The sequence below is a fragment of the Parasteatoda tepidariorum genome, chromosome 8 (genome assembly GCF_982258835.1).
Source record: "Parasteatoda tepidariorum strain Cologne lab strain chromosome 8, Ptep-v5.0, whole genome shotgun sequence".
NCBI lineage: Eukaryota > Metazoa > Arthropoda > Arachnida > Araneae > Theridiidae > Parasteatoda > Parasteatoda tepidariorum.
The window spans coordinates 76,597,418-76,620,667 of record NC_141762.1 but is presented as its reverse complement, the minus strand read 5'-3'; the positions used below and the strand labels follow the sequence as shown (position 1 = coordinate 76,620,667).

The following is a 23,250-nucleotide window of genomic DNA, read 5'->3' as shown; positions in this document are numbered from 1 at the left end:
TCTGATTAGCAAATAATAATAACTGTAATTTGAAACTTTTCAGGTATTGCCAAATATCGTGAAGAAACTGATTTTTCCCTTGCAATTTGAGATTAAGTATATTCATGTGTACGAGGAGGTCTGTGAAAAAAGCGAAATCAGAAAGCCACGTTTCGTCTTCTAAGACGTCAAATTGATTATAAATGTCTTTATCAAGAAGAAAATTTACAATATCGTCCTTTAAATCTCAAATTCTTTCAAATACTTTTCCAGCACTTAACCAACGAACTTTTGAATAATACAGGATATCGGAATGCTCAGCATGTACGGACTCCAAAATCTGTTGAAACTGGCGATGTAATAATCCTCTGGAACGAATCATATTTACTAGTTTTACAACAATATTAAGTATATGGTCAATATCTAAAGCCGATTTACAGAGAGCATCCTGATGTATAAGGCAATGCAAAAAAACAACATCATTTTCCGGATACTTAGAATTAAATTTCCCAACAAATCCTTGATTGATTCCAACCATATTAGGAGCACCATCTGTAGTTACATTACATAACTTATCAATAGGTAAACGAAGTTTATCGATGCAATTTTCAAATTCACAAAATATATCGGCACCAGTCGTTGTTCCTTTCATTGACTGCAGCCCTGCAAGTTCTTCTGTAATTTCAAAGTGGGCGTTGATTCCTCTTACAAATATGAGTAACTGTGCAGTATCGCTGATATCTGTACTTTCATCCATGGTAATTGAATAAAAAATAAATTTTTGAGTTTTTGTAGTCAGTTGTGAAATTAGATTTTTATCAATATTTTCAATTCTCTCGGTGATTGTTCCTCTTGAGAGAGACAGTGACTGAAAATCATTTTTCTTTTCAGGGCACATAATATCGCACCCATCTATCATGCACTGCTTTAAAAATTCACCATCTGAAAATGCTTTATTAGATTTAGCAATATTATAAGCCAACACATAACTGGTTTTCGTAGCGCATCTTTGAGAATGATTAGCTCTCTGAAATAATTGTTGTTGACTTGATAAATTTTTTATTAAATCCTTCGATTTATTTTTTTTTCACCTCTTCACTTAGCGATGAGTAGGAGTGGTTTTCATGTTTGCTCTTGAAATGGCGTTGAATGTTATATTCTTTTAAAACTGCAACAGTTGTATTGCAAAGTGAGCACACAGGTTTTTCTTTAAATAAAGTAAAGGAATATATTTCCACGTCCATTCTTCTTTAAAAACTCGACATTCTGAATCCACTTTTCGTTTTTTAACATCCATTTTAGACGTTACCTACTACGGAGAACAACACACAGAAACGCAATTGACGAAAGCTTACTGCTAACTAATGCTCTTGCGCGGGTGTTTGCGCGGGTCCTCTTAAAATGAAATTATTTTTTTATTAAACTTTTATAACGTTTATACAAAAATTGTAAAGAAGTTTGAAGCAAAGGAAACAAGAACTAGAGCAGACGCAAATCGCGAAGCTTTTTGGTTGTGATTGGTCAATTCATTTTCATGTGACGCCACAGTACCCTCCTCTTTGGATATTCATGGGCAAAATTCTGTATTCATGAAATTAAAATAGTTCTTCAATATTTTGATAACTGTCAATTAATGGCCTATTATATTTTGGAGAACTTCGTGAATTTATATTTCCCAGGCAAGATTGAGTTCTATTTTGGAAGATTAAAATTGCCACCAGTGCAGGAACGAAAATCAGTTTAGAACTGCTTTTGTCTTCGGCCCACGGAATATTGAGGCAGTGGGAGTTTCGGGGATTACACAAACAATTACTCGAGTCACAGTTGGTCGTTGCAGATGACTGACTAAGTCGCTAACTAACTGATCTTCGGGCGGCCTCGCTTGTATTTATACCTACCTGCAAGGATTGTTCGGGAATTGGATTTTTCCGGTTCTTTCGAGAAAACAAAACAATGAATCGAAAATGCGAGAGTGTCTGGAAGTTTCGAGCGAAGATGAGTCATCTGTTTAGGTCGGATGGATTTGTCCAGAATACTATTGTGTTTTGAATATCGCAGCAGGTAGTTTTTATGCGGGTCGTCACATTACGAAGTAAGAACGAGTTTAAACATTCTCACGACGGCACTCTTAAACGGGCCGGAATAAACCTTTCCGCGGGCCGGACTTGGCCCGCGGGCCGTAGTTTCCCCATCACTGGTCTAAGCTGACGTCACTTATATGTCCACTAAAAATCCGTCAATGATCAATCAGTTACAGATGCAACCAATAGGAGTATTTTCTATTGAGATGGGAATACGAATCTTCCAAAAGAAATAGCACAAACGGAAATTGATTGAATGATAGTGGGGCACTGATTTAGTTCAGCCTCTAAATTGAGCATCTCTATGCTAATAAAAAAAAAACCTTATTGTCTGAGAAACTATCTCACAACTCCTAAATAATTTGTTATAGGGTGATGAAACTTGGACAAAAGAATTACGAAAATATTAGTCCGCGACTCTAAAACCCATTGAAAAAGTTTATTTTAGTTTATTCATAAAGAACATTTGAGCATGAAGTTTTAGCATATTTTTGCTGCTAGCATATTGTCATAATTTTTATCATTTTGCATATTTTTACATTTAATTAAACTGCAGATTTTTAATCAATTATTTAAATTATATCATTGATTTTTCACCAGCTCAATGTGCTGTTTAATCAAAGAGATTATATCACGTACTTTCATATTTTAGTATTTTTTGTTCCTTAGGTTAAAAACTCAATAGTCTGCAAGAATAGAAAGCTAAGAAAAAATGTATAGACAAAACTACCAGAATATAGTAAAATGTATAGCGCTTCTTGTTTTAAAGGAACGGAAGAAAACTCAATAATTTTTACTGAAGCCTTTCGGTAATGATTTTGGCAGAATTAGTTATAAAATATTGCTTTATAACCTGTGATAAATTTTGATAAATGTTCTACAATGTTTTCATTTTATCATCATGCTTCAGAAAAAGGCATATAAACCATTTATTCGATTAAAATTACTTTTCAGTTTTATGTTTATTTACTAAATGTATGTTAATGAGAACTATAATTTTGAAAGTCAGAATTGTCGTCAAGCCCTTACCGTATGCGTGAAAAAAAATTAACAGATGAATGGTTTAAATAGCGTATATTTTATTTTTATTAACTAGCATTATAATTTATTTTTTCACCAGAAGAGTCTTTACCTCACAAAACGGTAATTTTAACAGAATTTTTTTTCGCCTCGCATTTGAGATCTATGTAACCGACTTATTAATTCTAAAATTATCTGAAACCATGTAATTATTTTGTGTATTGTTCAGCTTTTGAAACGTATTTGTATTAAGTTAAATGACTTAAAATCAACTCTAATTGAAATTTAGAAAAAAACTAAAAAGCAAAATTAATGCAGATGGACAGAACCGCTTAATACCGTTTTATAGGTATTGAATGTACGTTCTGCGATAATATATTTTTTTTATGCTCCCTCATTAAGGGAGACGTATCATAGAAAATGGTACGTCTCCCTTAATGATTGAACGTGGTAAATTTCGGTTTGGTAAAAATGGTTTGAACGTGGTAAATTTCGATTGTTATGAATAGACCTCAAGCAATAGCTTCATTCCAAATAATGTTGAAAATAGTTAACCTTTATTTCCATGAGATGGATTCGTTAAAACATGTTTTATTTAAACTACTAGTGATTAGTCTCCGGGAAGGACAACAGAAATTAATAAATTTGGAATTATTATAGTTTTATTAAAAGTGTGTGTAATCTAGTTATACTAAAATTCCTTACAATTACGGGTGCTATGCTTCATTGCAAATTGAAAAAAAGACCATTGCCGTATAGGATTTAAGTAATCACCAACGACTGCGTACAGTTCTGTTTTTATTTCGTTATAAAATTATTTAAATATGCTTTCGAAACAATATGAAAGCTTTTAAATGTTAAACACGTCAGAAATAAATTTAATTCGTGTTGTATTTTATAATATATATCAGAAGAATTATTAAAAAAATGGTATAGTTTCGTAGTCTTAGTGGAATCTTAGACTTGGAGACACATTTCGATAAATAAGAACATTCGTTCTTTAAAAAGAAACATGACGTTAATTATATTATGCTCAAAGAACATTGCATTTAATTGGACCGTTAAAAATGGGGCGTTTTATGCTAACATAACTATGCTCTTAACAAATCAAATGCGTCATAAAGAATATTCACTTTTGTTTCCCTGTAGAAGAAAATCGTCTGCAAAAAAAACAATATTTAATATTCTTCCATCAGGTATAGTTTCGCAGTCTTAGTGGAATCTTAGACTTGGAGACACATTTAGATAAATAAGAACATTCGTTCTTTAAAAAGAAACATGACGTTAATTATATTATGCTCAAAGAACATTGCATTTAATTGGACCGTTAAAAATGGGGCGTTTTATGCTAACATAACTATGCTCTTAACAAATCAAATGCGACATAAAGAATATTCACTTTTGTTTCCCTGTAGAGGAAAATCGTCTGCAAAAAAAAACAATTAATATTTTTCCATCAGCTTCTTTAAATGCGAACAGAACGATGTATATTGGTTACAATTTTTAGATATCATTTTTATTAACTCTTATAACTTGTTAAATGATTAATGTTGTTAATAACTGTTATTATTAAGAATGAGAAAACTGTGCTACGTCATTTCAAAAGTTGACGAATTTGATATATCTTCGCGCTGGGAGCTTGGCATCCAATTGGTGCACTTAAGTGCTAACATGCTCTATTGGGATAATGTTTCTTTTTCTCATTTTGCAACAGAGTATAGATTTTTTTCCCAAAGGAAAGTCTGGCTGTAAAGCAGTTAATTCTTCAAATTTTACGTAATTTTTGGAGAGTGTGTTGAGTTGTAATACCATTCCTAAGGAAAACTTTTGGTGAAAAAAAGTAGAGATGAATTTAAAAAGTAAGTTCATGGATGGAGTTGCAATGGCAACCCAGTAAAATCATTAACGTAAAATTTCAACAGAATCGGGAAATAGATGGTGCCAAATCTGGGCTGATCGAATGAAACATTTTGAGATCTTTATCTCTAAATTGCCTAATTTTTAATTTTGATTTATAAGTCACGAAACAAAAGGTGATTTAGAAACTGCTCTTCTGATTCAGAAACGGAAGCGATCAGGAGACTAAACCCACTAGCATATAATAAAATTTAATTCCGTATCGTAAAAAAATAGTGTTTTTATTAAGCAAACTATTTGCTTCCAAATAATTCCTTCTTTAAAGTTATATGAAATCCCATTTAAATTGACATTGAGCCAATTTTCTTGGATCTCGCCAAAAATCGCCAAGAGAAATCCTTTTGTTTGCTTAAAGTGGGGAAAGCATGATTCATACATAAATCCTTTCTTCGAAATCTTACAGTTTTCTCTTGACAAATCTAACTCGTAAAGGAAGCGAAATTATGTAAACGAAAGTGAAAAATTACTTCTCTGAAATAACGCGAACTTATTTGTCTTTCATTTTCTGCTTTTCTAAACGTTATTCTAAGCGGGGGACGGGGGGAGCTTTAAGATTTGGTAGGGGGAGTGAAATATGTTTAAATTAATCTTAAGTAAATACAGCGATATATTTCTGTCGCGATATAGGCTCCAGCAAATAAAATTACTTAGATGAAGTATGCGCTTTCATGTTTTACTGACTGTATAAACTTCTTCTTTGATTCGTAAGACGAGTTATTCTAACAATAAATTTTTGCGTAATAAGCTAATAAATGGTAGGAAAGATATTTTCAAACAAGGCTTAACATTTGTTTTCTAAATCAAGAGTTAACATTGTGTGGCGAAAACATAAATTATTTGTGATACTCATGTTTCCTTCGAATCATTCTGAAATTGCTTTTTAAGGAAATGTTTTGATTTCGGAAACAAATATTTCGCTAATAAATAATTTAAAACAGACTTTTTTCTTAAAATATCTGAATTGTGGTAATATGCCATCACCATATCAACATGCATTTAAAAATGCATTTAAAATGAATAAATAAATAGTGTATGCGCTCAAAAATCACGTGAAACAAAAGGGAAATTTCGAGAATTAAGATATAACAATTAAATTTTTCGATAGTACACGCGTTATTAACATTTTCTTATTATACAGAAAAATATAACTGCAAAGGTACCACTAAGCGAAAATGTATCTTCCGCTTGGCTTTTTGGCTATACTGCTTTGCTTTGCTTTTTACGGATAGTTTTGTCCTTTTATCTTTGGTTTTTTTTTTTTTTTTTTTTTTTTTACTTTTTAAGGGAAATTGGGGAAAACTTAAGTATCACTATTATCATAACGATATTGGCAATTTAGTTGGAAACTTCTCTTGCAAGAGCATTCCACCTGGAGGACAAATTTTGCTTTCAATTTCAAGAGTCTTTATCACATTGAAAATTAATATTTAATGTTGGAAAAAAAAAGAAAATTGACATCGAAACTGGACGAACCACTATTTAGGTAAGAGTAATCATAAGCATCAATGTAACTTTGATACCTGATGGAAATCGGGAAAATGTTAAAGGTGACTTTTAGAAATATCATTAAGTTTTATGCGGCAATAAAACTGTTTCTTTTTTTTATAATGTTACACGTCTAGCTAAAATTGCTTGAATGTTACTTTTATATCTTATGTAAATAGTAATTTTAATTCATTTTAGGTAACTAAAACTGTATATTAATATGAATTCTAAACTCTTTGTGTGAAAAAGATACCTTTGAATTAAAAACCAGTATGCAATGTTTCAGCTTAAAACACCGATCCACCCTTAAAAATTATTTAAGTTACATTACATTTCATTTAATGCTAAGTGCAACAATTTGATGATTTATGCAATTCAAATTTTTAAATGAATCAAGAATTTTTGTGCTTCTAAGAAAATTAAGGAAAATTTTCCTATGTGTGACTCTAGTTCGTTTTCTAAACTGAAATAATTAACGTACAGCTACAAGAAAAAGCATGTCGGGGGTGGTCGAAAAGACATGGTGATCACAGACTATCTATGCAACACTTTCATTTCATCTCTAGATTTCAGAAGCTTATAATAAACGTAAAATCCGATCTTACACTATAGTTCTCTTTACGCACTAGATGGCATTACTAAATAAGTCTGGGGTACAAAATTTAAGCACGTATTATATCATCAAGAAAACAATTATTCCGATATTAAAAAAGCCATTTTTAATCTTAATTTAGTTAAAATATTGAAAGGTATTACTCTGTGACAAATAAATCGCATTATAAGTTATGCGATTGAAATAAAAGCAATTTGTAAGAAAGTGTTCTGTCTTAATAAATAAAGTCTAACAACTTCAAATTTTCCTTTTAAATCTTAATTAAGAAAAAAAAACATAGGGGAGAGGGGGGCACATGTGAACATGGTATGTTTTACCAATATGATTTGAAATAAAAAATCTCGAAAAATTTCCAATTGATGGCAGTACTAGTCCTACCTCTCTGAAAAACTTTCAGAACAATGAGACATTTTGTTGGTCTATTCTGACAATTTCTTTGTATCAGCTGGTGTTGCATATATTATAATCGCTCACTTCTCCAAGTGAAAGCATAATATAAATCAACTAATAAACTAAAATTAACTATTGCAGATCATTATATGAACATTCAGGTAAGTTTATGACAATTATTCTCTTTTTTTACTCAATTAAAAGTTCTTTATTTTTCAAGTTAGGTTTAAGAAGGATGATGGGGGCACTTGTGAACAAAACATCTGGGGCAGTTGTGAACAGTTCACAAGTGCCCCTACATAGTATTAAGATTATTATCCTCATGATATTATAAGTTTAAAAAATATGTATGCATTTAAAATTATCATTATTTAATTTTCCATAATTAATTTATTAATTTTTCCTTTAAAATTTTTTTTTTTATTAAATGGTTGATCGCGCATCACGCATATTAACTGATACACCTGAGAAAATAGAATTGTTAAAGCTACAAATGAAAAGATAGAAAAAAAGAAAAAAGAAAAGCATGAAAGAGTATTAGAGAAGAAAGAAAAAAGCCCATTACAACACCCGTGGAACATGAAGTTGCGAAAAACCCAATTACGGATAAATTATTGTACAGCTGAAAAATTATTTTCTTATTGACAGTACTGTCGTACAATTTAAATTCACATAGTAAGCTACAACCTCCTCAGTATAATGCGTATCTATGTCTGTTATATTAAAGATTTTTTTTCTTTGAAATATTATGATTGCTTTGTGTTTTTAATCTTGTTCATATGTGCCCCAGGCCTGTTCACATGTGCCCCCAATAGGGGCACATGTGAACAATTGAAGTCATTTTTCTAAAATATTATAAAGTAATGAAATATTTTATTGAAAAATCTCAAAAAATTCCACAAGTCAAAGAAATTACTATTTAAACATATGGACTTTTTTATTATGAAAAATTGATGATATTTTTCGAAAATTGAAGAAATAAAAAAATTTGTTCATATGTGCCCCCCTCTCCCCTAATTAAATATTGTTTTGTTATATATTTATATATTATACTGTTTATTCTGTTATATTATATGTATCATATTGTTTATTTTGTTATATTTTATTATTACTTTTCAATTATATTTACAATAGAAATACTTAACAATAGAGTTAAGTGTCCGTTCCTACTCTTAAATCTCCTTTCAAAACTTAAAGAACCAGATAAAAAAGAAATATCTAGTTCTTTTAAATTTCCAATAGGTCATAGAACTTCAGGGTGCGTAGCCAAATTATTCTACAAAATATAAGCACCTTTTAAGAACTTTTCAAGCACTCAAAAGATATTTTTAAGCACTTTAAAAAAATATCATAATTGGGTAGGGTTGGAAAGTTTTTGACAATTGTCGGTTTTATCTTGTTTCAGCCAACATGTCAAAAAAAAAAAAAAAAAAAAAAAAAAAAAAAAAAAAAAAACTTTTGGCATTGTTTTTGACAATTGTTAAAAGTCATGCAGTTTTGAATCATATTACACGAATGGCGTTTTCATACGCTATGGATTGACAATACGCCGAAATAGATTGGGGATGAATGAATTTTGAAAACGTTGAAGAGAAAAATGTGAACTGCGTCTTTTTTGCATAATTCGCAGCCAAAATCAACATGGTAACGGAAAAATCTCATTTTGAAAAAAGGAAAATTAAGCACTCTTTAAAAACACAAGATGAAAAAAGCACCGTTAAGGGCCTTTAGAAAACGAAAACAAGCACCTTTATCCCCTTCTTTCGCGCTCCCGTGAAAATGACGGGGTAAGGTTTCGCCCTCTATTTCTCGCTCCCGTGATATTGACGGGCTGAAGTGTTCAGTAGTAACGCGCCCATTACAATAAAACTAATTAATTTCCTTTGCCCGGAAAACATTTTATTTCACATTTTACACACCAGATGGCAGTACCAGTATATTTTTAAGGTAATTGTAGATAGTTTATTTTAAACTAGATTTCAGCACTAATCAAACATGTAATACAAATACAAAAGCCGAAAAAATAGGCACTTTTATGACCGTTTTCTTGAAAATTAACCGATCGTTAAGGGTTTAAGCACTTTTTAAAAACGCTACGCACACCATTCTTATGTTCTTCATATTTATTTAGTTTGTTTCCTACATTACTGCATATTTCTATACCAAAATCCACCATATTTTTTGTTTGGGGAAGGTTCTTTTATCTGAAAGGAGTCCATAGAAAATATCGAGAGAGAAATCTTACTTCTTGTAGACAAAGAAGGAAAAACCTGTCTTTGTTCGTAACAGCCAGAAATGATTAGTGTGAGCATCGCCATGTTTGGACAAAGACTCTGAGTCCACCAATAAGTCATTTAGTGACCGATTTTTCTTTGCTCTATCTGTGAAGAAATAAAAACGACCGTCGTGTCTCAGAAACAAATGCTTCCTGTTATACAAGTCTGGAGAAGAAACGTTAATCTTTGTACGAAGAAGTTGACCAGACATCTATGCAGACGTTGCTAGTCAAACATTCCTATCCTTTTTATTTAGAAGAGGTAAAATTTAGTGTTTGATGACACATAGTGTGAAGCACGTTTTTAAACGGTTTTTTGTTAAATTCTGCTTATAAAGTTATTTGTAGTTGATGTCTTATTAAAAGAGTCAGCCTGAAATTTAATTTTAGGAAACAGATTTTGCAGAATAAAACAATTCACTTTGATCGAATTTCAATTGATACTACTTTTTTTACGGTTTGTAAGTAATGTTACAATAATGTTTGGAAATAATAGTAATTTTGCTAAAGATAATTACAGGCGAATATTAATTACAACTTCATCATCATTTAGAACAGGGGTTCCTAAATTGTGCTTCGCTGAACCCTGAGAACCAGTGGAAAGGTCACAGGCATTATAAATACAGGCATTAACTTTTAAAATCTGTAATAATTTTTGAAACTTGCTGTTATATTTATATCAAAACAATAAACCATAATTCCCCTGATAGTTTGGTTATTTTTATGAAATTATTTAAGTAAAAAGATAGTAAAAAAATAAGAAATGGAAAAATTTATAAAAAAAAAGAAATTTCATCAGTATTTCTCTTCGAATTTTCAATTCAAAATAAAATGAACAAATTTAAGAATGATGAATTATTTTTCACTGACAACTATTCATAAAGCTTATAAGAGTAATTTTTGAAAATAATAATTCAGCTTATTTTATTCATTTTCATCTAATGTATGCTCTAAAAGCAAATTCAGAACTAGATTAGATACCACTACAGGCCTGAGAATTCAAATTTTTGTCATAAAATCTATTATTTTAGGAATTTTAGTAATAAAACGATTATTGAAAATAAAACTAATCTGTAGCCTTCATTTGGTCAATATGTTTTCGACAGCTAATAAATTTTACTTATATGTTTAGGGCTTCTCCAAATGATGCTTTATTATATAGGGTTCCGTACTCGGAAAAAAAAATTAAGAACCCTGATTTTAAACGATGGATATTTTCTGCTCAAATATAACATATTTAAAAAATTATGTTCGTTCCGCATGTAAAGAAAGATATTTAAGATTATCTATAAATAATAATAGTATTTTGGAAATTTTTTAACATGATACACTGCTTGTTCACTTACGAACGCTCTACTCATTGTATAACTAAAAAATTTTGATTTTCTAATAACCTAAACCTACGTACGGGAACATACAGGATGTTAAGTGAAAATACAGAACCAACTGGCTTTACGAACTTTTTATAATTTCTTCCAAACTCCTTGTAATAAAATATCAAACAGTCATACTTATAAGTATTAATTATACATAATGTTTATATTTACAGCCATTATGGCTCAGAATTTAACAATTAAGCGAGTGAAAAAAAGCAAAAATGCAATTAAATTCTTAAAATTTATTAACAAGGAAATGTGATTAAAAACATCAAACAATTTACAGGAGAAATGAAGAGAAGGTTTTTTTTTAATTTCGCTTTCTTCAATAGTGATCTATCTGATTTTGACGATGTTTTTGTTTTCTTTTTGCTTAAGAAGAAATCCTAAATCGGGATTTTTATGTCTTCATTTTTAATAAAAGTTTCTAAAACCTTTATATTGAGAGGACAATCATATCATAAAATATTTTGTAGGCTGAAATTACATAAAATTTTTTAGCGAATTAAAAAAATAAAAACTATTGCAGCATATTTAAATTTTTAATTCAAGTACATTCTGTTCTTTTTTTTAAAAAAAAATATAAGTTTTTTTTTGTCTGAAGATTTACAGAAACTTATACGAACTTCTTTCAAAGAGTCATGTGCAAAAAAACAAATTTTCATAACATTCATATAAGGTGATTTGTGATTCATAATTCTAATATAGGATCAATTTTCATCATTTATTTTGATTGTTATAGGCTTAAAATGTTGCTGCTCTAATTCTTAAAACTTTCGATCGTTTGACTTCTTTCAGACTTTACGGCTTTTATTTTTAAAAAATTACAAAATAAAATCAATCAATAAAAATAATTAATTATAACAGTGTGCATTATTTAACTATAAACATAGGTCATTGTCCACACTGACAACAGTATAAAAAAGGGATAAAATTCAAAGGCCAACTTTACACACCTGTATTCCCTGTAACTTTAATTTTAATATTTTAATCAAACGAAATTGCGATCGTCCAAGTATACAATTTCAACTAACACATCAGAATCCTAAACAATTTCTTAACATAAAACGTTAATAAACTGACTTATTAATGAAAGAAAATTATCATTTCGCTTTTCAACAGAACTTATAACGCAGTTAAAAAACTAATATTAACCCTATTAGACGGAGAATATTTTTTTTTTACTTTGAGGTATAAAAATAATAAAATTTATGAAAAAAAGCATAAAAATCGCTTTGTAATTTATTAAATTCAACTTAGTAATATGAGGAAGAATAAACTAGAACTGTTATAAATATTTTTAATTAATTTGGAACAATTAAATATTTATTGCTCTCAAGATTGTATATTCTGCTGAAAGCTGTTAAATTTATCATCAAAACATCCATTAAAAAGAAATATTAAGAATACTATCTGTAACATAACCCTAATACCTAAATTTATATAAATGCCCTCCTAACTGTAAGCGCTATGCAATCTGTAATTATTATTGCCCTATAGCGTGCAATTATCAGAACTATTGTTTAGGAGTTGTCGAATGGTTCCTGTTGCCCTGTCGACAGTTGTAATCAGAATGGATTCTTGGCGATCTCATTTAAGCTTGCCAACCCTCAAGGCGTGTTTAGATGAGTCCTAGAACACCAGTTCTCTGCAAACGTCCTGAATGAAATCAACAACGCCAAATGGCTATAAATCCCATCGCCAATATCATGCGTTGAACTAACTTCTCTAATATAGTAATTTAGGTTGGTCTCCACGGCCGTTTTAACTGCGCACAGGAATTTATCAATTATTGAAAGTGTCTTCTTGTACTATTTACCATTTATATCTTCATTAACTTTGCTTAGTATCTTGGAAGTTTTCTTCTTCAATACTTTATTTAGAAACAAACAAAAAATTGTCATATCAAAATATTGACTTCATTTTTTGTTAAGCAAAAGAAGTTAAGAAGTATTTACAAAAAAAATCATACCAAATGAAATGCTAGTTAAAAATAAATTTCTCAAATCATCTATTAACTCTTTAAATGGAAACTTTTTTTAAAATTTATTTTTCGTAAAATATTAGCAAGCAATGAAATATTCATTCGCACAATAAAATATTTATTCATGTTGGCGTTTCAAATCTTCTTTCTTTGTTTTTCATAGAGGATTCCCAAAAAGTATGAAAACGGTCAAATGACTTGATAAATTTACAGCAGATAAAAATAAATAAATAACACTATACGTGTGTAAAATATTTCCGAAAGATGTGGTCAATAATATTAATCTTGATTTCTAAGCATCCCACCTAGAGATAGATGGGGCATTTTTAAAATTTTAAATAAGCCTGCTCATGCCTATTTTATTGCCTATCCGAATTTTTCTGAAAAAGTACCCCCAATTTGGTGCTCAGGATATTGCATTTTAGAGGACACTGTAAGTGCAAAATTAAAATAAGTTAAAAATTGTTTAAATAGAGATTTCTCGAGCAACAGGAGTCAAATGGGAAAAAAATTTAAAGAAAAAAATGCCAGGCTTCATATTTTGAAAAAGCCACCCCACTCCCTGAGACTGTGGTAACCTCAGGATAGTGGTGCTGAGCTTCGGGGTGGATAAAACTATCTGGATTTTTTCTTCTTCTAAAGTTAAATAATTCTATTTTTGTTTTACCTATCTGATATATTTTGCTAATGATATATTTTGCTAATGATAGATCTCATTTTAAACAATTCTTATCCCATTTTCATTTTACAGACACAGTGCCATCTGTGAACAAAAATGCAAAAACATATTCCCAAATCGGAGTACTTTTTCTTTGGACTTCAAATCAGAGATAAAAAAAAAAAGAGCGAGTTCCCAAATCCATCCCAGAAGGAGAGGTTAGGGGATGGACGTCATAGGTCACGTGTGCGGTAATCTGTGATCTTCTAGAAGTGCATTGAAACAATTATGCTTTAAAAAGATTTTTAAAATTAAATAATTTCATGGAAATGACATTTGCAGGAACTGTAAAAAATCACCATATTATATTTGAATTGTGAAAATTAGTGATATTTTAGTAGATGCCATATATATATATATGTATATGCACCGAAGAGCCATTACATTGTGACCACCCTCCATCTATCACAATGGGCGCGTCCAGGTTTTCATGGTTTCTCGCCAAGGAGCAATGTTTTCATGGGGCAAATTAGAACCCATACTCCTCATAGAACATTCCCTGACGTCTGTAAGCTACTTGAACATAGTTGCAGACCAGGTTCACCCATTCATGGCAACAGTTTTTCCTGCTGGGGGTGGTGTTTACCAACAGAATAATGCACCGTGTCATAAGGGTCGAATCGTCATGGATTGGTTCGAGGAACATTCCACTGACTTTCAAGTCATGTCTTGATCTCCAAATTCATCTGACCTTAATCCAATAGAGCATTTGTGGTCCTACTTGGAAAACCAAATTCGTGCTGCCATGCTGCCTCAATGTGAGGGAATTGTAGGACCAGTTGGTGAGCGCTTGGTACCAGATATCTCAGACTACCTATCAGCACCTTATGGAATCAATGCCAAGGCGGGTACTAGCAGTTTTGAGGTCTAAAGGTGTTCCTACATGTTATTAACAGGATGGTCATAATGTAATGGCTCTTCGGTGTATGTATATGGATATATTTATATATGGATATATAGTATACAGTCGGATTTTGTATTTACCTAAAACATTTGAGGTCAATTTTACACTCTTAAGAAATCAATATTTTTTAAATAATGAATATTGTTTGCAATACAATAGGTAAGGGATTTTAGAAAATATTTTTTACTTCCTTTTTATTAACGCATTGACATAATTACAATATAATGCTATATTGCATTACATATCACAAGAGCACAAGTAATACAAAAATGAATATATGATATAAATATAAATAATACACCTAAGCACACACGTGTTTTAAAATGTTAAGTTCCATCATTGGTTAGACATTAGGGTAGGCGTATACACGCAGTATATCCGCATGGCTGGAAAGCGACGATAGAAAATCGACAAATTGTTTTCTAGCGTTTCTCACGGCTAGTATTTGCTTTAAACTGGTGCTTGCAATGTTAGAAAGCATTTGTTTTTTTATTTTAGAGACTGGATACTATTAATATTGGGATTTCCGATGCGCAAATTACTAATTTGTAGTCATTCAGCAAACTCAAAACTCAATTCGTACTGAGTAATTGGGGTGGCAAAGGATTCTTTGAAAGCATTTCAAGCATTAAAACAGCAATATCACAAACGTCGTAAAGAAACGCAATACGCTCGCATCTTTCACCCCTTGTGGAATATTTATTTAGTATTTAATCTGCTCAGCTTACATCACATTTCGCACTATTGTATTATGTGACAGTGCTTATGCAGTGTAGTACGGGACATTGCTTGATTTCTACTCTTTGCTATCGTCTGCAAAGAGTAGTATCTCCATGAATACTATCCGGAATTAGGGTACTCATTTTCCTTTATACCTATATCGTAAGTATTTAGTTTTCATTTTGCAGAGCAAAAAATAAATCTCATGACAAAGAGGTGACACTAAATTTAGGTGGAAATTTTCTTTTGCTCTAACATAGAAACCCTGTAACATAGTTTTTTTTTCACGAAAAGAATTTATTTGCAAGTTTTACCGAGGCAAAAAACAGTAATCCCGCTACGCCTGGAGTTAAGCAGAGGTTCCAAATTAGAACACTATTTTTGTTTCCCAGGGTGTAATTATTTTAGCCGTTTTTCAACTTGCACAAATAAAGATAGCCATTCAAAGAAATTTTTCTTGCATTTCATATTAGTTTAAATTAAAGTTGTGTGGCTTGAACATCATGCAATGAATTTTCATCGTTACCTACATGATAATTGTTCCAAATGCATCCCCATTAAATTGCTTCCCAAAAAAAAACATACTTTATTGTCCAGGATTATAACAAATATAACTGTTTATAATCAGCATGTACATAGTTTCTGTCAGAGGCAATAACGGTATTATAATTCAAAAGGACTCAACTAAGCTACTTTGATAATCGAATCTAAGATACCATAAAATTTCACAAAAACTGTTGCGTGTGACATTTTTCTATTTACCACGGTAGACCATAATCTCTGTTCTACAATTCCTCTTTATAATGTTTACAGTTCTGCAAAGTCAAACAGAGATAAAACTTCAAAAAAAAAAGTTTTTCTTATGAGAATCCAAATGTCCCCGTTTGGCTGTTTCCATACATTTTCTTTATTATTTATTTCATTAATAAACATAACGCATGAAATTTTGATAAGGTATACTTAGAAACGAAATTTTACTTATCTGGGATCAGAAATAAACTATCAAAATGACATTAATCCTGAAATCAGAAAACGAATAATCGCAGTCAATCGCTGCTTCTTTGGTTTAAGATTATTATTGAAATCTCACTTAATAAAAACAAAGACAAAGATTTTACTTTATAAGGTATTAATTAAGTCAGTTTTGGCTTATGCTTCAGAGACATGGACTTTAACAAAAAGGGAAGAGACGTTATTAGCAACCTTCGAAAGGAAGGTCCTACGAACTATCTTTGGCGCTATCCTCGATAACATCAACTGGAGAAAAAGTTATAATTTTGAAATATATAAGATCTTTAATAGTGATGATATCATTAAATCTATTAAACTAAGTAGAATGAAATGGTCCGGGCATGTAGTGAGAATGAGCCCAGAACGAACAGCATTGAGAGTCTTTAATGCAACCCCCTCCAATTAAAGGCCAAGAGGAAGGCCCAAAAAGAGATGGAAAGACTGTGTGGATGAGGATTGTGCCATTCTAAAAGTAAAGAACTGGAAATCAATTTCTGGGAGAAGGGCAGAAGGGGAAAGGCTTCTGAGGAAAGCCCAGGCTCACAAAGGGCTGTCGTGCCAATGCTGAGGATGATACTTAGAAACACTTAGAAGTAAAAAAATATGATACTCCAGGTTCACGTGTCTATTGAAAAACAACATATGAAATGGCAAAAAACGATCAAAATGACCCCAACGGCACTTCTAATGTTAATCTAATAACTTAAAGTCACCGGAAAACCCAAATAATAATAAATTTAAAAAAATAATATTAATCTCCATTTTTTTTTATCTGCTACGATGCCTTTCAGTTTTGTGTATAATTTTGTAGTGTTGAGTAATATTGATTTATTGATTACTTACTTTTTCTAACACGTTCGAAGAACAATGTTTCCAGTCAGTTTCAAGTAATATCTTGAAGAAAAATTATTTTAAAACTAATCCCATCTGTACAAAAAGGGACAATGATTGAATTGGAAAGACGGATATAAAAAATGAAACATACCAAGAAAATGTCAGTGAGCGAAAATTGAAAATACTTTTCTAAAAATTTTCTCTTCGACCAAAAAGGCTTTTCTCGAAATTTCTTCGAGAGTAATTGTGAATGTATTAGATGCCACATTGTATCTCCTATGCAAATTTCCGTCTTCTAAGAAATGCGAAAAAATGTGCGTTGGCTGAAATGAAAGCAATATTCAAATCAGTCACCATGTTCGAATTCTAACTAATGTAAGTTTTGCATGTTTTATTCTAGTGATGCGCCATCTTGATTTCTGCTTGATGCATGTGATAACTACATAATATTTTTCAATATAAGTAACTATGATAAGTTAAAAATTGAAAATTCTCAATTAAGTATGCGTCGAAATAAATTTTTACGAATTCCTTAATAATAATTTGCTTTTATGTTAGTTTAAAACTTTATTAATCAAAATTTTTTTTTAAAACTGAAACTTATATAGAAATTGCTTTCTTTCTAATCAATAGAAAAAGTTCAGAAAAAAGGAAAAAACTAGAATTTTGCCATATTTTATTTTTCTATCCATTTCCTCCTTGGTGTAACTTGTTTGCTTTCAACGTCTGCATCTCAGTGTTTCCCTTATCCAGTTTACTTTTCAATACTGTAGAAAACTCTTCATTATAGAACAGAAAGTTCAATTTTTTTAAATAATGTGGTATTATCTTTGCTCTTTTCAGGTAATGCTTTATCAATTTTATTTAAATTTTTCTCTATGTACTGCAATGAATATTGTTCACGCCAGTATGGTGACAATTGTTGCCAAATGTTCGACAAATGTCGTTAAAATCATACTTATGGGCGACAAATTTGTCACCTTAAATATGTTTGAAATTTACAAAACAATAAATTGTAAAGAAAAATATCACATAAATTTATCATATTGAAAAACATAATATGTAATTTTTTTCTGTACATTGCACATTGATATTAATACCATAAAATATAATTTGCTTCAGCAAATTCCACGCATTTAAAAATGTTGTGCCAGTTTCATTGTTGTATGCATCGTATAGAATTCAAATACCTGTTATTAAAATGAAATAACTGAAAATATCTGGTAAAAAAATTAAAATTTAAATGTTAAAATTTGAAATTTACGTGTTGTGCTTTGCATTCATTATTTTTTCTAAAGTTTGTCTTCCATATTAAGTTTTGAACCACTAAATGAATACGTGGGTGTTCCTATTGGACCATTAAATTTTCATTGCTGGTGTGAACTCAAACAATGAATGCCTGATAATACGTAATGATACGTAATTGCTTTCGTTTCCATATCGTAAAACATCGATTGTTTCATACTACGATGAATTTCTAGAGTTTCTTTTATGCATAACAGTTAATGAATTCATTTTATTTCACCATTGAGAAGGAAAAAAAATCTTCTTATTTATTATTTTGGAGAAACAAAATTGTAAATAGGTACAGTGCGCAAAATAAAAAACGGACTACCCTGAATAACTTCTGATCTTTAAACCGGGTTTTTATGTACTGAGAATCAAATGTAACAGGTGTGACATTAAATATGCTGTTGAAGTGGTGCAACTGATATTTTGAGACACAAGAGATACTTTCTCTAACTAAACATCCTATTCTTCTAATGATTCAACTATCTAACCCCCAAAATACAGGGGATGGCCGTAATTTGGGAAATATGGTTCCAATAGTTTGGTCAGGAGAGCGATTCAACGTTTAAACCCGTTAATGTTAATTTTATTTTCATCTCGAGAACTTTTTAAGCGAATTGAAAACTATTAGCCAACAATTAAAAGAATCAGTTTATCCGAAGATAATTTCATGCAAAAAAATAATTTTTAGTAAAATTTATCATTTTATTTGATAGTCAAAATTAAAAAGAATGCAATATTATAAGGTAAAATGCAAAATTGCAGCGACATCGGTGGAAAAGTTCCTAAGAAATTAAATTTTAAAGAAGTAGTGTTTTTACCATTAATCTCTACAAGCGATCGCCTATCGTTCGGTCCACACGGTTCACCAAGAAGAAAATATTTGATCTCGCTGTCCAACCATCCACTTTCTTTTCTTTTTTTATCGGAGAATTAAGAAAGATTTTCATCCAATTAGAGTGGACTTTTAAATGTTTACCTCCAAATCAAAATTGACGTATTTCAACGATTTTTAATTTTTTTTATTTACTTTAAGTTAGCAAGTTCTCAAACGTGTCCATTGCATACCTTCAGTAAAATTGTATTTATCGTGACGTTCGGGGATGAGAAAGGAAGGCAAATGATAATTAATTAATTGAGAATTATAATAAAATTAATAAAATACAGTCAGTGTGACTTCACGAACTTCACATGAGTTGAAAGGCAAGAAATTTGACTGTCGCTGCCAAAGCAAGCTAACAGTGGGAAGATTTCTAGATTTTCCTCTCCATCTAACCCAAATGCGGGTTAGTTCCATCAAAGAGTACCCCATGAAGGAAATTTTTCCCTCTATTTGATCCAGGATATCCTTTGTTACAAGGCTACAGAGGCTACAAAATTACAAGGCTACAGAGTAGAACAATAGTAGTCGTAAACTCAAAATTGGGTCGGCTGCTCAATGAAGACTATAAAATAGTGACTGACAAATTATATTTGTACTAAAATAAAAAGTTCAAAAAAAGTAGTTGGAATTTTTTTTTTATTAATATTCAAAAATGTATCAATAATTGATTTTGTAAATTAAAGAAATTTCAATGATGAATCAGTTGATCAAAATAACTGCAAATAAGTGTAAATTTAAAAAAAAAATTGTTTGTAAGTGTGCCGAGTTGGAAAGATTTCACCTTTAACGTAAAAAATACACCGGTCTTTCAAGCTACATTTCATAACCATGAATTAATAAAACTCTAAATATAATGTATTTGACTCCTTCATTTTGACCTAATTTAATACAAAATAATGAAAAAAATTACCAAAAATATGTTTAATTGAAATTCTTCGTCTAGGGGTTGATTCGATGATTCACAGAGATATAATAACATACTTAGAGAAAGTCTTAAATATATTTTATAATGAGCAAATTTTGAAACTTAGTACCTTTATTCTTTCCAAATTTAATTCCTTTAACAAATAAAGTGAAATTAAAAACATTCGTTTTCTTTGTACCCTTTAATTCATTCAAGTTAATTTTCAAACATATAACTCGCTACCAAGCAACACTATTCCTAATTATTATTGCTCTATAGCGTCCTGTTAAAATGACGATTATTAGTGAAGAGCCACTGATTCCTCTGGCCTTCTGCCAATTCTAACAGGAATAGATTTGATGCGATTCTGTTCGAACTTAGTCGATTCTCAAGGCATCTTAAGCGTAGTTCAATTATCTTTAACAATAGAGCATATTACAATGCCAATAAACATTTAAACTAGTTTTATGTTAAAATTGCTACAATTTTTTGTAGAATTTCGTGTTTGTCTAGCCCTTATAAGCCCCGATGCTTTTTTTTCGTCATCATTGCTTCTTATATTAAATAAGATAGTTTATAATAAAGCTCAAATTAATAAATATTTTTTCTTTTAACCCCTTAATGATCAGTTAAATTTCAAAACAACGGTCATAAAAGTGCCTATTTTTTTGGCTTTCGTATTTGTATTACGTATTTGATTAGTGCTGCAACTAGTTTAAAGTGAACTAACTATCTACAATTACCTTAAAAATATTCTGGTACTGCCATCAGGTGTATAAAATGAGAAATAAAATGTTTTCCGGGCAAAAGAAATGAATTAGTTTTATTCTTATTGGCACGTTACTACTGAACACTCCAGCCCATCAATATCACGGGAGCGAGAAATAGTGGGCGAAAACTCACCCCGTCATTTTCACGGGAGCGAGAAGGAAGGGGTAAAGCACATTTTACCAATATTTTTTATTTGCGATTATGGCCTCGTAAGAGTTGTTCTGGAACTTTCTGCCAACATTTGTACGTCTTATAATAATTTTGTTTACCAAAGAAAAAATGCAAAAATTGCTTAACTGCTTTGGGGGAGGGGAGGAGAAGAAATACAATTGCCACAGTACACATATTAGGTAGCAGTATTAATATTAGGTATATATTACCACATTACTTACTACCCATAGTCACAAAACTGGTAGCACCTATAATTACAATTGGTCAAGACTTACTGGCGTCTATAATAGCCTTGCAACTTTTTATGTACCTTTAAATAGATAAGTACCTAAATTAATGCTTCTTAAAACGTTACACAGCAAAAATTTCTCATGCATCTCAATACAAACTACTTTACAATAAAGTAGTGTTTCCTTATGTGTTCCATTACACCAAAAAATGTTCTAACACACAACGTGATGTAAAGTAGCCTCCACCATTTTTTGCATTCTGTAGCACTAAAATTTATAATTAGAGTACATTAAGATACACATAAGTGTCAGTAAATGTATTACTATGATACAATTTGAAGCAAAAATCATTAATTCAGACTGATGTCTAATACACTAATTTTCAAACTGAAATGAGTTTCCAAATCAAACATGCGTGCAGCACACAGAGAATCTGAGAGACGTAACTCGAACAAGGCTTACCAGAATGTAATATACATGTAAAAGAAATCTATACGTCTGATAGAAATTATACATATTAAAACCACTAAATACAGTTCATAGAGATTTAAGGAAATACAATTACACTCAGTATACAATTAAAAATTTGCATACCCATTTCAACGACGAATGATAAGCTATTCAGTCAAATCACAAACAACAACAAAGTATCCCCGATTAATTCTCGCTTACAAATGCTAACTTCAGGCGAAAAAAAAATATCGCGCCAATACAGCGGTGCTTTTGGTGTGGAAAATCATTCTCATTTTGTGTGAGAATTAAGTGTAAGCTAATCCTAGTATAAGTGAGTTGATATTATTTACATCCTTCAAATCGTATATGATTGCTTGATTTGGCGCGACTGAAAAAAAAGCGTTTCTTTATCACAAAATTTTTTTAGATTTTCAATAATTTTTTTTTGCATAGATATTACACCACAGTATTTACAGCAGTGATTGTAAATTTAATTTTCAATTACTTCTTTTCTGAGATTGCTGATAATGATTTGGAATAAAGAGCTTTGCATTTAAAAAAGTCATAAATACAAAAATAAAGTTTTACAAATCTAAAAACTGGCTTTTTTTGTTTTAATTAAATATTTTTTGTTGCTAATTTTAAAAGATATTACATTAACAGATTCTTTTGCAATAGGTTTAAAAAGTCTACCATTTAAGTTAGTTATATACAGCGGGCCAAAAAAAAAGCTGACTAACCTGAATAACTTTTCATCTAAGGGTCGGATCTTTACGATCTGGGACAAAATCCTAATGGCTCGAAGGGGTGATAATCAAATATGCTAATGAATAAGTGCAGACGCTATTTTAAGTTACGAAATCAGACACAAAAACGTACTTTCTCGTAATAAACGTACTTTTTTTTGACATATTCGAAATTCTGACCCTCTAAATATGGTCTCAATAGTTTGGTCATGAGAAAGTTTGAACTTTTCCAAATTTGAAAGTTTGAAAGCTCCAAAGTTTGAACTTTTCAATGTTAATTCTATTCTTTGCATGTTTCATTATATCTCGAAATTTTTTTAAGTGAATTGAAAAAATTTTGCACAGAATTATAAAATTCGTTTAATTAAAGATAATTCCACGCAAAAAAAATAATTTTTAGTAAATATTTATTATTTTATTTAATAACGGTCGAAAAAATTTGAACTGTAAGGTATAAATTTTTTTGCATCCTTTTATAGAATATAATTTTACATG

At 30.6% G+C, this 23,250-nt stretch overlaps 1 long non-coding RNA gene across 1 annotated transcript in view; it reads right to left on the bottom strand.

Moving 5' to 3' along the window:
- Positions 1-22,319, bottom strand: part of LOC139425584 (uncharacterized) — a 112,554-nt gene extending 90,235 nt beyond the window's left edge. The window contains exon 1 of the long non-coding RNA XR_011636787.2: positions 22,151-22,319. This is a non-coding gene — a long non-coding RNA (uncharacterized LOC139425584). The remainder of the gene's footprint in view (positions 1-22,150) is intronic.
- Between the last annotated feature and the right edge of the window lie 931 nt (positions 22,320-23,250).